This window comes from Cupressus sempervirens, chromosome 11 (assembly GCF_028749045.1).
Source record: "Cupressus sempervirens isolate cs-2001-9-10 chromosome 11, ASM2874904v1, whole genome shotgun sequence".
NCBI lineage: Eukaryota > Viridiplantae > Streptophyta > Pinopsida > Cupressales > Cupressaceae > Cupressus > Cupressus sempervirens.
This window is the reverse complement of record NC_143128.1, coordinates 710,701,831-710,717,714: the sequence shown is the minus strand read 5'-3', so window position 1 is coordinate 710,717,714 and position 15,884 is coordinate 710,701,831.

The window sequence follows — 15,884 nt, the reverse complement described above, 5'->3', positions numbered from 1 at the left end:
ACTTACTGCCAAAAGAACTAGTAAATACAATTTGTTTTGTCTTCATAAAATTAACGTTGATTAATATAATAGATCTAGAACTATAATAAAATAGAACTATAACTTCATGAAAAAGCTATTATCAATAACAAAAAGTGAACATACATAAGAGTGAAGTAAGAATTCAAATATCTATTGATATATTTTCTTTCAAAATATTTTAGAAATACAATATCACAATTTTCCTTCATTTCTTTCTACTACAATAAGAGTAAATAACATGTAATTTCTTCAATAAATTATTCACTGAAAAAAATCACAACACATTAGCAATAGTACAAACCATTACAATAGTAAAAACCACCTTATGCATTTTATAGCACACAAGCTATCAAAAACTTCACATAAATCTATCCAAACAAAAGTGGGGGTTACTTCAAACGAGAGGCTCTCCCATGTACAATAAAATTACACAAAAAGTGTGCCTCTTTGCACAAATAAATAAAACAACAAGTCTATCTTCAAGCTCTCCAATTTCATAGGTAGTGACCTGCAATAAAACACACACTAGCAAGCCCATGGGTACTCTCCTCCCAACCTTAGGCCTTATACAAGGCCACCCTCAAGCTAGGAGAATTGTGACTAGGTGGAAAAATACATTTCTAATAATGGTTCACATCACAATGCTCACATTTCACAAAACTACTTACATGCTTACAACTCACATATAAACACAAAATGCCCCATCCAAGGCATAACACTTAGGATCACATATTGATCCATATCAAGGGGTAAGGGTGGAACCTAAATGCTAGGGAGACTCCACTTGCACTTATGCCTTTACTAGGCTATTCAAGTCAAATTTGTGCCTTCACAAGACATCTTTATTGAGCTCATACCTGCCTTCAAAATGCATTCTTACCTCCTTATATCCCCTTCAAAATATAAGCAAGCAATGTATGGGGCCCATAAAACCCATACAACATCCCTCTGCTAATTCAAGGAGAGACTCTCACCCAAAATAGTCCCAATGCACCCCTTACCCACACAAGATTCTCTTTCCCCCCCAAGGGATGAGTCTCACCTTGTCACACCCCAATACACAAAACTGAAACAAGAAATAAAGAGCTTAGAACACAAAGAAAATACACTACAACCAGACACTAAGATTGAAAATAAAAGAACCTTCAAAACTTTGTGAGCACAACATCAAATACATCATCACCATGCACAAATCTATAACAATAACTCTTAAATCTTATAAATACATCCACCATCTTACCCACAATAAGAATCACATGAAATCACACTACTAAAATAGTAGGAACACATATGAGCACAAGTTTTACATAACAAAAATGCATAAGGGAGGTTACTTACCTTGCAGCCAAGCTTGCTCAAAATGGATTTGGGCTTTATTCCCTTACCATTCTCCTTCCCTAAGCTTATTTTTTCCCCTTCCTTCTCCTAATCTTCAAGACCCCTTTTCCAAAACTAGTCACTAACTCCTTCTAGAGGTTTCCAAAACATTCTACCCTATTTCCTCCTTCCACACTTCCCATGGCACATCTCCCAAGAACCTTCCCTTCTCCCTATGTTTACCCATTCTCTAGATTCGACCAACTTGAAAAACCCCACTTTTGGGTGACTTCCAAGATGCCTAGGGATGCCAAATATACTTAAAAATGTCTCCAACCCCTAGGTGTACCATATGGGCTTTAAAATAAGGCCTTAACCTGACCCTAGGGATGGTTTTAACCTCCTAAAAACTCACCAAAGGTTTGCATTCGAATTTTGCATGGCGAAAAAATCTCTTGGTTCAATAAAAAAATGTACCTTCCCTAGTTTCCCTACTAGGCTACCCCTTTCTTTACTCAACCACCTATTTATCCCCTTGGCATGTCACATCAAAGAACATGTGTCAAGTGACACAACAATAATTTACAACACATCAACACACTAATCACATCCACATGCAAATTACATCACATAATAATAAACCACAAATTACATAATATAACTCACAACTATATTCAAATTGGTTTCACTAATAAACCACAATGGAAATTAGGTTACATCCTCCTTAGGATTAACCTTGGCTTTAATGCACCTAGTCAAGGTTCTCCATATGTCCATGGGTTCACTACCTGCATATTCCATGGAAACATCAGTAGTCCCATATGAGGAGATCACTATAAATCAAATACATGGAAAATAATATACAGCCAATGTCCATGACCAAATAATCGATATGTAAGTCTACATCTATAATTCATAGATCAATTGTCCATCACATATCTTAACATTTCTTACTTTACATTAATCAAATTTCTCTAATCCATATTGTCAATATCATTCATCATAGCTACTTGTATTTTATTCCAATTACAAAGTCAGTCCATATACACCTTTATAGGGAATCAAATATAAAATGCTAAATTCTATTTTCTTTAATAATCATGACCTATGAATTCTAATGCAATTACACATAATTGATAAAACTACGTATTAATCAACATATAATACGAATCAAAAGGAATAACCTAACAATTCACCTAATCCTATCCACTATTCAACAAATTCATATACCTTCCAATATACAAATGCATCATATGCTAATCCACATAATTACACTCTTAAATGAATGATTCATATAGGGCATGTTCATCACATTATAAGGTTTATTCAAATCAATTGACCATGATGCCACTACCAGGGTATGCATTTGTCATCAAGATAATCAAATTAACAAGACAAGGATTATGTCCATAATAATCTATAATCAACTGTTGATCTCCTAATTTAGATATCTAGTTTTTTGCCTTTATAGCTCTCTAGCTTGATAAGCATAATTAAGCATGAAATGTTATGACTTCTCAACAACCACATAAATTTCTAAAATAATAGGATTATATAATTCTACTATATCCTAATCTGTATACCAAATGAAAGTTCATAAAGTTCTATGTCTTCTTCAAACAATTCTAACATTACGTCATAAGAAGGCATAATTGTGACTTATAATCCTCCTTAAACTCTAGCTAGAATACTACATCTTGCAAACTAAATGTTTACAATTCTTTAGTAGAGAATTTAGATATTAAACTATGGTTTTATTTAGTGCATAAGGAGCAAGATGTTACAAATTGTTTCAGATGTGGTAAAGAGGGACATTGATCTTTTGAATGTAGATCCTTTGAAGGTGGGCAAGGTAATAGAAATGCTATGATTTAAGGAGATGATGAGGGTTCACCAAGTGGATCTGAGGCTGGAGAAAATCTTATGGTAAGAAGAACCTTATGTAATAAGGGAAGTGACGAGGAACCTATTTTAAAGAGAAGTCTTTTCAAGACAAGATGTAAGATGGCTGGAAAATGTTGCAAAATGATCATTGATAGTGGAAATTCTACAGATTTGGCATCAGAAGAGCTAGTTACAAAGATGCAATTGTAGAGGCTGAAGCATCCCAAATCTTATCATGTTTCATAGATCAAAGATGAGCATAATATATTTGTAAGTGAGCAATGCTTTGTGAAGTTCAAGATTGGACATTACTTTGATGAAGTTTTGTGTTATATTATGCCTATGGATTTTTTCCATATTCTATTGGGTAGACCTTTGAAATATGATAGATATGCTATGCATGATGGAAGATTGAATCAATATACTCTTTGGGTGAATGGGAAGAAATAAACATTGTTACCCTTGATTGAAAATCCAGATTAGGCAATTGTATGTTTATAAAAGTTTGCATGGTTAATGGAAAGCAATCTAAAGAGGAAATAAAGAAGATTCATGTTTGTTTTGCTATAGTTCCTAGAGGACCAAGTGTTGGTAGTAATGATCGAGCAACAGAAGCTAGTAATGATCAAGTGACACCATATAGTGATAGCCAAGTACTAGTACAAATTATAGAATTTTTGAATGAGTATAAAGACATTATTTTCTGATGATATTACTAATGGTTTACCTCTAGTAAGAAGTATAAGTCATTGTATGGATTTGATTCCTAGAGCTAGTTTGCTGAAAAAAACACCATATAAATTGACACCTATAGAGAATGAAGAACATAATAGATAAGTGCAAGAATTATTGCAAAAATGTTTGATTAGAGAAAGTTAGAGTCCATGTGTTGTACCAGCTATATTAGCACCTAAAAAGAATGGAGAATGGAGAACGTCCATTGATTCTAGAGCTATTAAAAAGAGAATATTGAAATATAGGTTTTCTATGCCAAGGATGGATGACAAAATTGATTTTTTGAGTGGAGCAAAGTATTTTACCAAGATTGATCTGAAGAGTGGCTATCATCAAATCAAAATTAGATAAGGTGATGAATGGACAATTGTTTTCAAGACAAAAGATGGTTTGTATGAATGGTTGGTTATGCCTTTTGGTTTGACTAATTCACCTAGTACTTTCATGAGGTTGATGAATGAAGTTTTGAAAAGATTTTTTTGTAAGTTTATGATTGTTTATTTGGATGAAATTTTGATATTCAATAAGAGTAAGGAAGAACATCTTGAGCATATTAGACAAGTATTGTAGAGGTTGAAAGAGGAAAAGTTGCTAATTAATTTGAAAAAGTGTTCTTTTATGCAAGAGGAGATTGTATATTTGGGATTTGTGATTTCAACTGATTGATTGAAGATGAATCCTAAGAAGGTTAAAGAAATTTTAGAATAGCCTACACCTGAGAATGTTAGTGAGGTAAGATCATTTCATAGTTTGGTTAGTTTTTATAGGAAGTTTATAATGAATTTTAGTTCTATTTGTAATGCTATGACTGAGACAATGAGGGGAGATAAAAAGAAATTTAAGCATACACATGGAGCTAATAAGAGTTTTGAGACTTTGAAATGAAAGGTTGGTGAATTACTTGTATTATCTTTGCTTGATTTCAACAAAGTATTTTAAGTTGAATGTGATGCAAGTGGTAATGCAATAGGAGCTATATTAAGTCAAGAAGGTATACCTATTACTTTCTTTAGTAAAAAGTTGAATGCTACTAAAAAGAAGTATTCTATGTATGATCAAGAGTTATATGCTATTGTTCAAGCATTGAAGAAGTGGAGACATTATTTGATTTCTAAGGAGTTTGTGTTGTATACTGATCATAAAGCTTTAAAATACTTGAGAAGTCAAGATAAATTAAATCAAAGAAATATGAAGTGGGTTGAGTACTTGTAGAGTTTCACATTTGTTATTAAACATAAGAATGGAGTTACTAATAGAGTTTCTAATGCATTGAGTAGAAGACATTCTTTATTGACTGAAATGAAGGTTGAAGTTCTTGGTTTTGATGAAACAAAAGAGTTATATGATGTTGATCCTAATTTTTTTGAGCCATAGAGAGAGTGTAGAGCACCAAATTTGACAAATCACATAAGTAAGTATGATGATTATTTCATTCAAGAAGCTATGTTGTTCAAAGGTATTTAGTTGTGTATTCCTAGAAGTTCTATGAGGTTGAATTTGATTAAGGAAAAACATAGTGATGGATTGGATGGACATTTTAGGGTTGATAAGATAGTGAGTTTGCTAAAAGAGAAGTATTATTGCCCATAAATGTATAAGGATGTTCAGAAATTTGTGAAGTGTTGTGGAGTTTTCCAAGTTACAAAAGGAGTAAGTCAAAATACTGGTTTGTATATACCTATTACTATTCCTAAGAAACTTTGGAGTGACATTAGTATGGATTTTGTTCTTAGATTACCTAAGAAAGTGAACGGGTATGATTCCATATTTTTTGTAGTGGACAAATTTTCTAAGATGGCCCATTTCATACCATATAAGAAGACATCAGATGCTAAGCATGTTGCTAAACTTTTCTTTAAAGAGATTGTGAGATTGCATGGATTATCAAGAAGCATTATTTCTGATAGAGACAATAAGTTTGTTGGTTATTTCTAGAAGAGTTTGTGGAAGAAGATGGGTATTGAATTAAAGTTTAGTTCTACATTCCATCCACAAATAGATGGAAAAATAGATGTTGTGAATAGAAGCTTAGGTAATTTGCTAAGATGTTTAGTTGGGAATAAGCCAAGTAATTGAGAGATGGCATTGGCACAAGTTGAATTTGCATATAATAATTCTATGAATAGGAGTACATGGAAGACACCTTTTGAGATTGTTACTAGAACATAGCCTAGAGGAGTATCAAATTTAAGGGATGTTGTTGGTAAAGACAAGAGAAGTGTTGTAGGGGAAGCATTTGCTAATTTCATGGAGTCTTCACATAAAGAAGTGAAGTTGAGGTTAGAACAAAGTAATCAGAAACATAAAAAGAATGCTAATAAGTCTAGAAGACATCATGATTTTGAAGTTGGTGATGAGATGATGATTTATTTGAAGAAAGGAAGATTCCCAGTTGGAACATACAGTAAGCTGAAGATGAAAAAGTTTGGAGCTTGTAAGATCTTGAAGAAGTTTGACAGTGGTAATGCTTATAAAATTGAGTTACTTGGTGATATGGATATTACTCCTATATTCAATGTTGCTGATTTATATAAGCATTATGAGTTAGATTAAAAAGTTTTTGTACTTGATTACCCTAAGAAAAAGATTGAAGAAGTTGAATAGATATTGAGTCAAAGAATTTGTAAGAGCACAAGAGGAAAATATTACTATGAGTAATTGGTGAAGTGGAGGAATAGACCTATTGAAGATGCTACATGGATTTCTCAATCTAAGTTGGATTTAGCTCAAGTTGTGACACTTGCATGATTTAGGAGAATCATTTCTTCCAATCCTAGTTGTCTTATGTAGGAGCATCCTAGGTTTTCCTTACAATCCTACACTTTTTCTCTTTCTGCCAATGACTACTGAGTTATTAGTTTCTATCAAGTTCCATTGGTTGCTGAGTCATTTTTAGTTGCTATTGAGTTCTTTTAGTTGCTGAGTGAATTCTTTGGATGCTAAGTGAATCCTTCGGTTATTGAGTGTCTTTAGTTGCTAAGTGATTTCCTTTGGTTGCTAAGCATTAGAGGATTTTGAGTTCATAGTTGTTGCTAAGTGATTCCTTTGGATGCTAAGCACATGTGGATGCCAAGTGCTAGTTTTCATTTACTGAGTTGTCTATGTTTGGTTCCAGTTTGGGCTGACTCTTCTTGCATTTAATTTCTATTAGGTAGCTAATATTTGTAAAGAGCTGACTTGTGGCTTTTGTATGTTCTAGAATCTTCTATAAGCCATTTTGGAAAGTATTTAAGGAAGTCTAAGGTTAGGTTCTAGGAGAGTGAGAGAGGGATAGGTACACAGAAGCTAGAGGTGAGATTGCAAATAGAATATATGTGCTTGGAAGTAAGAATTGAAAATTGTAATTTGTTTTGGTTGTAACCCAAAAGGCCTTGTAGCTGGGCATGTATGTTGTTTACTTGAAGAATCAATAAAGATATCTTGTTCTCTCTCCTTGGTGTTGTATTTGTGTTGTGTTTTCCACTATGTTAACTCTTGCAGGGTGGATTTGGATTGCTAGGTGTGCCTTGCCCTAGTTATTCAAATATTCCTTGCATCAAAATGGCCTACTCCAAGGAGTGTGACAGAGGTAAGACCTTTTCATGGATGAGCTACATTTTACATAAAGTTCATAAGATTTTTTAGTAGTATTTTAGGACCCTTGACTAAAACAATGAGAGGGGATAGGAAAAAGTTTAAGACTATAGGAGAAGATAAGAGTTTTAATGTATTGGAATAGACAGTTATTAAGAAACCTATTTTAGCACTTCCTAATTTTAACAAGGTGTTTCAAGTAGACTATGATGTTAGTGGTACTACAATAGGAGCATTTTTGAGCCAAGAAGGTAGGCCTGTTACTTATTTTAGTGAGAAGTTAAATGATGCAAAAAAAAAATATTTCATTTATGATCAAGAATTTTATGCTATAGTTCAAGCATTGAAGAAGTGGAGACACTATATTCTTCCCAAGGAGTTTGTTTTGTATACTAATCATCAATCTTTGCAATATTTGAATAGTCAAGAAAAATTGAACCAAAGGCATTTAAAGTGGGTTGAGTTTTTGCAGAGTTATACATTTGTTTTGAAACATAGGAATGGGAAGTCTAACAAAGTTGTAGATGCTCTTAGTAGAAGAAAATTTTTACTAATAGAAATGTAGATAGAGTTCGTTGGGTTCAAGGAACTTAGTACATTGTATCTAGATGATCCTAATTTTGTTGAAGCATGGAAGGCTTGTATAGAACCTGCTATAGTTGATAGGACAAAGTGGTTAGATTTCATGATCCAAGATAATGTGTTGTTCAAAGGAAGCCAGTTGTGCATTCCCAAAAGTTAAATGATAGAGAATCTCATCAAGGAGAAGCATAGTGGAGGATTCGCTGGACATTTTGGTAGAGATAAAACCATAGCTTTGGTTGCTAAAAATTACTATTGGCCATAGTTATAGCTAGATAATATGAAGTATGTATAAAGTTTCAGAGTATGTTAGATGCTGAAAGGAGTGAAGTAGAATATAGGGTTGTATTAACCATTTCCTATACCAAAGAAGCTATGGGAATATGTTAGCATGGATTTTGTTCTTGGATTACCAAGGACACAGTGTGGGTATGATTCTATTTTTGTGGTGGTTGATAGGTTTTCAAAGATGGCACATTTTATTACTTGCAAGAAGACTAGTGATACTATTCATGTAGCAGAGTTATTTTTTAGAGAAGTGGTGAGTTTACATGTTCTACCAAAGAGTATAATTTCAAATCAAGATACCAAATTTGTTGGGTATTTATAGTATAAATTATGAAAGAAGTTGAAGATAGATTTTAAGTTTAGTTCATCACGTCATCTAACTAATGGATAGACAGAAGCTGTGAATCATAGTTTGGGAAAGTTGCTAAGATGCTTGGTTGGAGATAAACCAAAAGGATGGGATATGACTTTACTATAGGTAGAATTTTCATATAATAATTCTTTCAATAGAAGTACTAGTAAATCACCATTCTAGATTGTATATGGGAGTAGTCCTAGAAATGCTTCTAAATTGAGGTAGTTGGATAAAGGAGAGATAAGTAGTGCTAAAGTAGAAGATTTTTTTGAACATCCATGAGGAGATGAGGAAGCACATCATGTAGATGAATACACACTATAAAGCTAAGGTAGATGTAAAAATGAGATATAAGGAATTTCAAATTGGAGATGAAGTCATGGTTCATTTGAGAAAGGACTATTTTCCAGTAGGTACATAAAATAAGTTGAAGATGAAGAAGTTTAGACTGTGCAAGATAGTGAAGAGGCATGATTTTGGAAATGCTTATGAGGTGGAGTTTCCTGATAAATTGAACATGTCACTAGTATTTAATATTTTAGATTTGAGAAAGGACTATTTTCCAGTAGGTACATAAAATAAGTTGAAGATGAAGAAGTTTAGACTGTGCAAGATAGTGAAGAGGCATGATTTTGGAAATGCTTATGAGGTGGAGTTTCCTGATAAATTGAACATGTCACTAGTATTTAATATTTTAGATTTGATAGAGTATTATGATAGAGACAAAGTTGTAGAAGTGCAGTGGAACATTCCATTAGCTAGTTTGATTATAAAGAAGATTGAGGAGATAATAGATAGTCATATTGGAAAAAGTACTAGAAATAGAACTAATGAGGAATATCTGGTCAAATGGAAAGGGAGGCTAGCTAAGGATTCATCATGGCTAGAAAAGAAGGAGGTTAACCATCTTGGTTTTCCTCTAAGCACCTAAGAATAGATTCACTTCTCAAATTACCCCTAGTTTCTAATGAAGGAGAATCCTGGGTGTAAGGGCAATCTTGCATCACCCAAAAATATTTTAATTTTCTATCTTTTCTATTTTAATAAGAACTAGTGGATAGGGTGGTTACTATTTATGAGAACTTGCTATTTTTAGTAAATTTTTCATATGAGCTTGGAATATTCTCATTTTCTATAGGAAGGTTCATTTTAGAGATATAAGCCTACCATAAAAATCTCGTTTCTCCAGCTTAGGTATCAGAGAAGTTATTATAGATTTTTGATTGAAAAATTTGTAGAAAAATCTCCAAGCTCACTATTGGAGGCCTTAGAGTGCTTGTATGAGGTCCAAAAACTTGACGAAAGAGTGCTACCATACTTCTGTGCCTATAGATTAGGAACTGGTGTTTCTAAAAAGTGGTTATAATAGCCAATCAGAGAAATGGTTCATGAGTTATGGCCTTTCGAAGTTGGGCTACCCAAAATTTCTAAAATATTTGTCAAAAATGTATTTGGCAAACTCTACATGCTTTGTTAGGGTTTGTTGGCCCTAGGTATTAAGTTTGAGCATCTAGAACCTTCTTGGGTAGCATAAAACTACCTATTTAAGAAAGGGCCAAACATTGTTTAGGACAACTCTAGATGATATTTCACAGCTTGTCTTGTAAATTATTGTACTGAAGGCATCCATGAGGGTTAGCATATTACACCTATGAATTTTGTAATTCTACATTTGTGGTGCAAATAAGAAGTCCATTTTTTTTTTTTGCATTTTCTATTGTTTCTATGTTTCTGTTATGAGTTTATGGTATTAAGGGGAGCTCCCTACATCAAATGTTCACTTTGAGGAAAGTTCACCAAGCTTATCCTCTAATCCTCTCCATACTTCATACATTGTTGAAATTGATAGTGACAATAGTGATAGTGATTCAACAAGTTAATTTGTGGGGGATGCTTTTGATATATGCAAGATGAGGTCACAACATTAGCAAATTTTACATGCATACATTGCTATAGTGATAGGTCCATGTAATTTAGTACAATTGGGTACACCTTGTCTTCTAGTTCTAGCATTAGGGGATGACTACTTGATAGCTATTTTAGGTTTTTTTGTGGAGTCCTACATAGTAGTTGTAGGAGACATTATTGATAATATACGTCTTCTCTTTGATGAATATGATCCTTCTTTAGTTGTTGTGAGGGAACAGTCTAACCCTCTTGTCCATTCTCTACATGATCAGTCTTACAAGGTTGATATGATTGTGGATCCTTGTGTACAATAGTTTCAGGAGGTCTCTTTATCATTTGAGGAGACAATTGGTTCCTTGGGATATGTTCTATATCCATGCTTGCTAGATCCAAAGTTGTTCTTTTTAGCAATGTTGGAAGGGACAACCATCAGTATCAACACAGGGATAGTTGAGCAATTTTTAGAGATACCATCCATCTTCAAGATTCTTTCTACATTTTGGTGAAGCATCTCATATATACCTATGATATTAAGTAAAAGCACAGATCTTTGTCACCGTTTGTGATACAAAAACCTATTTTGGTCAAATCTCATTTCTCTATCAAAACTCAATTTTTTTCAAAAACTAAAAATACCCTTTTATAGATCTGAGATTCAATATCATCATTATATAAATTTTTGAGTGTTTTGATTAGTTATAATATGTTGTAATCTCAAAATATTATAAGTCGATATTTCAACATTTTAGAAGATGCTCTCTCAAAAAATGAAAAAAAATAGTAAATCATATTAAAAAAAATAAAATTATATTTATCACTAGAGGAGAGAATCCTCTTCATGAATATGTAATTTTTTTTTAAGAAGCTATAGATTTGATAGGGAAGTTTTGACGGGAGGAAAAAATTGTTGGATTCTGACAAGGTCGAACTTGAGTACTTATAACAAAAAAAATATACATCAAAAATAATTATTTCTTTTTTTGTTCACTAGCTATACATGTCATCTATAAAATATTTTCAAATCAGAACAAAAAAAGATGATTTGCACATACTTGTTTGACGAGAACTACATCCTATATTTTTTATAGTTAAAAAAGGGACTTCAAAATAAAATAAAATGAATAAATTCTTAGTCAAAAAAATTATAAAAATTATAGGCATAAAATTCATAAAATTCTATACATTTCATCAGTTTACATCATCTTCATATTTTAAACACAAATACCATTTTTTTTGTTATTAATGTTGAACTATCACATTCTGATATCACGTTTCTTTATAAAAGGTGACATAAGTTTGTGCTTTTACTCTATTGTTTCTTCCTAAGGGGAGGAATATTATTCAATGGTCATGGATCAACTTCTACATTCATCTTGGAGCAAATGTCATTGATGGGCATTATGTATTCAGGGGGGACTACCCTGTCTCCATTCTTCTTCTTCTTCTACTTCTTCTCACTTATGGGGAGGATTTTTTCCCCTTATGGATTATTTTCCTTCTCATACTTCTCTATTGTATATATGCGTGATGTAGGTTGTAATGGGGGGGTCTTAATTACTCCATCCATTCATGCATCTTATTTTATCATCTCTCTTTCTAGGGGAGGGATTTTCCCATGAGGTTTTCTCTCTTTCTCCTCTTTATGAGAGCTTCCATTCTTTTTAAAATTTTGTGCATGGGTAGTTAACATGGCCTAGTAGCTAGGACCCATATTGTATTATCATCTAGCTTTTGTGAGCTTAAGTGCATTCCCCTAAGTTAAACTTAAGGTGGGGGGAGGTGTTGGTGTAAATAAGTATTTACTATCTACACTTTACTTAATTTTACTTAGGTTAATGCATTAGCATATTAGTTTTCATGTAGACACCTAAGAGTTTGCATATTCATATGAGTTGTCATGTAGAAAACACATTAGTTTGCACTCCAATTGAGCACATGTTGTCTACTACATCTCTTTATGAGATACACCTTTGCGTTCTTATCCTCTGATTATTGCATGCAAATTCATGCACAATGGAGGATAATCCACTCTTGGTGGACAAGTGCTTTGTTGTTATGCTTATCATTTTGTTGAATCCTAGTCATATCAATTGCCTTTATATACAAAGTACATCTATGACATATTCATCCAATTATCTGATATCCAATTATTAGATATCCATTCTGATTTGATCATCATTTGTCTCTCTTGTGCTATCTACTAAGCTTCTTGATATTGGGGTTAAATTATTGCCTTAGGCAAATTCTTAGATGGTATTAGAGCTATACCAAATTCTTACAAAACTTGGTTGTTCCATCAAACTTGGTGCTCTATACTCTCTCCACATCTCAAAAAATTAGGATCAATATCATATTACTCCTTCATCTCATCAAAACCATGAACTTCAATCTTCATCTTAGTCAACAAATAATGTCTTCTAGTCAATGCATCAACAACTCAGTTAGTGACTCCACTCTTATGCTTAATAAAAAATGCAAAATTTTGCAAATAATCAACCCACTTCATGTATCTCTGATTCAACTTATGTTGACTCCCCAATTACTGTAAGGATTTATGACTAGTATATAACACAAATTCCTTAGGAATCAAATAATGTTTCCACTTCTTCAATGCTTGAACAATAGCATAAAACTCTTGATCATACACATCATACTTCTTTTTATCATCATTCAAATTCTCACTAAAGTAATCAACATGCTTACCTTCTTGACTCAATACAACTCCTATTGCACTACCACTTCCATCACATTCAACTTGAAATACCTTATTGAAATCAGGAAAAGCTACTATAGGTAACTCATCAACCTTTTCTTTCAAAATATTAAAACTATTATTAGCTCCATGTGTCCACTTAAATTCCTTTTTATCTACCCTCATTGTCTTAGTCATATCATTACAAATAAAAATAAAATTCTTTATAAAATTCCTATAAAAACTAACCAAACCATCTAATGATCTTACATCACCCACATTCTGAGGTGTAGGCCAGGCTTAAATTTCTTTTACCTTCTCAAGATCTATCTTCAAACCATTAGCTGAAATTACAAATCCTAAATACACATATACTCTTGCATAAAATAACATTTCTTCATATTAATAATCAATTGTTCATTTTTCAATCTCTACAATACTTATCTAAAATGCTCAAGTTATTCTTCCTTATTCTTACTAAATATAAGAATACCATCCAAATAAAAAATCAAAAACTTACCCAAGAATCTTTTGAGAACTTCATTTTTCAATCTCATGAAAGTAATCGATGTGTTAGTCACACCAAAAGGCATTACCAACCATTCAGACAAACTATCTTTTGTCTTTAAAGTAGTCTTCCATTTATCACCTTCTCTGATTCTGATCTAATGATAGCCACTCTTTAAATAAATCTTTGTAAAATAATTTTATCCACTCAAACAATCCATTATGTCATCCATCCCTAGTATAGGAAACCTATATATCACTATGATCTTGTTAATAGCTGTGGAATCAGTGCACATTCTCCATTCTCCATTCTTCTTAGGTATTAACATAACAAGTAAAAAAGATGGACTCAAAATTTTTCTGATAAAACCTTTCTACAACAAATCATGCACTTGTCTATTAAGTTCTTCATTTTTAGTAGGTGTCAATCTATATGGTACTTTATTCTTAAAACTAGCTATAGGAATTAGATCCATGCAATGACTTATACTTCTCATTAGAGGTAAACTATTAGGTATATCCTCTACAATAATAAAGTTATAATCATTGAATAATTTTGTAATTTCTTTTGACACTTGGCCAATACTACTAGTTTCTTCTATCACTCGATTACCACTACCTTCTATCACTTGGTGTCTATTGGCTAGCACTTGGCTAGCACTATCTTATGATGCTCCATTGCTATTGGCACAACTCAATATCCTAGGAATTATGGAAAAATAGAATTGATTCTTCTTCATTTCTTTTTAAATTTTCTTTCCATTAACCATGCAAATTTTCATAATAGTATAATTAACCTCATCTAGATTTTGAACCACATGTAACAATATTTTCTTTTTCCCATTCACCCAAAGAGCATATTGATTCAATCTTGCATCGTGTATAACATATCTATCATATTGTGAAGGTCTACCCAACAAAATATGACAAAAATCCATAGGTATAATATCACATTGGACTTCATCAAAATAATGTCCAATCTTGAACTTTACAAGATGTTGTTCACTTACCAATATCTTATGCTCATCTTTGATCCATGAAACATGATAAAGTTTTGGATGCTCAAACCTCTACAATTGCAACTTTGTAATGAATTATTTGAAAGGTAAATTTATATTATTTCCTCTATCAATCATCACCTTGCAACATTTTCCAGCCATCTTACATCCGGTCTTGAAAAGACTTCTCCTTAGGAAAAGTTCCTCATCACTTCCTTAATTACATAAGGTTCTTCTCACCATTAGATTATTTGTAGCCTTAGGTCCACTTGGAGAACCCTTACCCTCCTTGAATCACAAAATTTTCGTTACCTTGCCCACTTATAAAGGATCTATATTCAAAGGCTCTATGCCCTTCTTTACCACATTTGAAATAATTACCATGAAAACCACCTCTAGAATAATAATTACCTCCTCCTCGGTAAGATCCAATACCTCTTTGGTAAGAATAACCACCTTTCCACTTGGTATTGCATTTATCATCATTCTTCCATTTAGATGTGCCCTTATCTTGCACAAAACTGTCAAATCTACCACCTTCTCCATAAATTCTACCATATACCTCTCTAGAATCTACCACCTCTACCTTTTTGTCTTTATTCATGATTCTTTGTCAAGATCTCCTTGTATTTCAAGGAATATTGCTCCATACTTTCCAATTTCACAAAACTTATCTCATCTTGAATCTTGGATCTCAATCCATTTATGTATCTTACAAATTTATAAACATCATCATCCACATGTCTAGATCTAGTATCCAATCTATAGAATTTCTTAGTATACTCCTTCACAGTCATCTCTATTTGTCTCAAATTTTACATCTTTCTTAATAAATGAACTTGGTAATGAGTAGGAAGGAACTTGTTCTTTACCTTTTTCACCATCTTTTTTTGGGTGATGCAACGCGCTCCCCTACCCATAGGTGGTTAATTATGTGGTGTTCCATGTTCACTAATAGTCATGGCTTTTGGTGCAATGGAAAGTGGGCCCAACAATTGGTATCAGAGCCTGGTTTTGGCCTGGT